Source organism: Suncus etruscus, chromosome 1 (assembly GCF_024139225.1).
Source record: "Suncus etruscus isolate mSunEtr1 chromosome 1, mSunEtr1.pri.cur, whole genome shotgun sequence".
NCBI lineage: Eukaryota > Metazoa > Chordata > Mammalia > Eulipotyphla > Soricidae > Suncus > Suncus etruscus.
In genome coordinates, this window is record NC_064848.1 from 100,820,560 (window position 1) to 100,823,145 (window position 2,586).

Genomic DNA, 2,586 nt, shown 5'->3' on the forward strand with positions numbered 1-2,586 from the left:
GTCAGGAGTATACCCTGAGAACTGCGAGGTGTGGTCCCAAAATCTAAATAAATGAATAAATAAACGTGCTTAAAAAATAGCCACATTCACAATTGTACCTCAGAAGATAAAGTACTTTGGAATCAACTAGAGATGAACTATCTATACAAATAAAACTATAAAACACTACTTTAAGAAATAAAATAGTATGCATGGAAATGGAAATATATTCTCTGTTTATGAATCGGGAGGATTAACATCATTAAAATGGCAATATTCCCTACATATGTAGTACTGAGACTAAACATGTAAGCTAAAAAATAACAATAATAGAAGTTTAGTCTTAAAAAAAGCAGTTAGAAACTATCAAAAGGGAAGAGCAAAGAAGGAGAACTGATTTAAATAAGTATCTGAAACCTATACAATGTTATAAGATACTTCATTAAGAATTAAGTAAAATACCATATTAGCATATAATATGAGTATACAATAACAAAGGTTATATTTTACATTAATGGAATATATAATAATGATATGAATGTTATATCTAGTATCACTATAGCTAATATTTAACTAGATAATCTTTAATGCTACATATAATACTTGATATTACTTTATTTAGCTAATGTATAATTTATATGATATACTATATCATATATTCAAAGAATATACATTATTATTTAAATTATAAATATATGTCCTATAATATGTTTATTTGATATTTAATATTCTTGATACACTATATTATAGATCAATATAATATATTTGATCTCTAATATTTTTCCAGAGTTGATTTTAAATATGGTCTTTCATTGTCACTGCATTTAACTTATGTTGAAAAGTGGTCCAATGAGGCCTCCCAATGCTTACCACAGGTTGTGTGTTCTTTACACTGACTGTATAGAAAGAGGAGATACAGTAAATGCTTGTGAATGGGGGGACAAAAAAAAAAAGAAAAAAAAGTGGTCCAATGAAATTAGAAACACTTGGTATGCAGAAAATCTCAAAAAACAATATTTTTGTTAATAATTTTCTTATAATGAAATTATATTCCTTCTGAAAAACAAACACAAAAGCAACCTATACAAGTGTGCCCAGGGTGCCAGCAAAAATCTTGTCTTATTTTCTAAAATATCTATTAAAAAAATCACAGCACCTGTATTAGGGAGAGTTCTCCAGAGAAATTGACCATATATAAAGAGATCTACTATCAGGAATTGGCTTATTCAATTGCACAAGCTGACAAGTCCCTGATCTGAAGTCAGCAAACTGGAAACCCAGGAGAATTGATGGAAGAGTTCTAGTCCACTAACTACAGGCTTAAGACTCAAGGATAACCAACATTTCACTTCAAAGACAGGGAAATAGATAATGTTTCAGCTCAAAACAGTCATGCAGGAGGAACTATCTTCTAAAAGAAGAGTGTCCTATTTTGTCCTATTTAGGACATCAACAGATTAGATAAGCTATCAGCTTTACTTGGTCTATTTAAATGTTAATATCATCAAAAATAAGTAAAACCCACACTAACATTCCCAAAATAATGTTTGATCAAGTGTATTAGTATACATTAACCAAACCAACTTAACACAAAAATCACATCAAGTAAAACTCAAGGAATAAAATAAAACCAGATCCCACCTATACAGATATTTTTACTTTTAGTTATTGAAAGTTACCTTGCCAGAGCATCTTATCCAGTGCCATAAATATTATTAGTATTGAAAGTGGGATTGGGTCACAAATGTCTTTAAGAACGTAACTGTGTGGATCTCATTAATTCTAGTTTCCAGGAAAATATACAGTTTTCCACTCGGTTGACGTTTTCACTCTACTGATGTTTCACTCTACTGCTGATAAATCCTCATTTAATGCAGAAATGTTTCTCTAGAAATCTTAGACAATTTTAGACAGCTGTTTACCTTTTAAAATCCCCCCAAAATGTCAACGACTACTCCCTCAGATTTTATTCTTCCTAGGAAGGATATAATACATTCTGAGAATAAATACTTAGATTCAAACCAAAGGGGTACGTTATTCTGAAGACTGCATGTATATCAAAGAAGAAAGAAAACCTGTACCAATATTTGTCTTTAAAACACAGAAACTAAATGATGCAAACTCACTGGAAAAAGTAATGACTCAGTACAAGCTTCAAATGTTTTCTCTCTATTGTAGGACAACAGTAAGTTGCTTAAAAGATGCAATGTAGGCCTTAGCCATATAGACATGAAAGAAAGGCCCACAACTAAGTTACAAGTGTTGTTTTGAAATATTATCTTTGAATTTTTAGTGCACTTGGAGGATAGAACATTAGCACAGTAAGTTGGGCATTTGCATTGCATGCTGCTACAATCCCCAGCATCCCATATAGTCCCCAGAGCCTGCAGACTGATTTTTTGAATGCTGAGTCAGGAGTAATCTCTGAGTGCCATTGTCCATAGAAGCCACGATTTGATTTAACTGCTAGGAAAATGATGAGCAGGACTAAAAGACCTTTGTGCAAACTGGAACACAGAATTGTTACTTTTTTGCCATATCTAGCAATCCTGACAATAGGTTGAATATAATAGTAAGCATTTCTCTAACACACTAATCTCTTTCCCA

At 31.6% G+C, this 2,586-nt stretch overlaps 1 pseudogene; it reads left to right on the forward strand.

Moving 5' to 3' along the window:
• The first annotated feature begins 832 nt into the window (after positions 1-832).
• Positions 833-925, forward strand: LOC126032729 (uncharacterized; annotated as a pseudogene).
• The last annotated feature ends 1,661 nt before the right edge of the window (positions 926-2,586 follow it).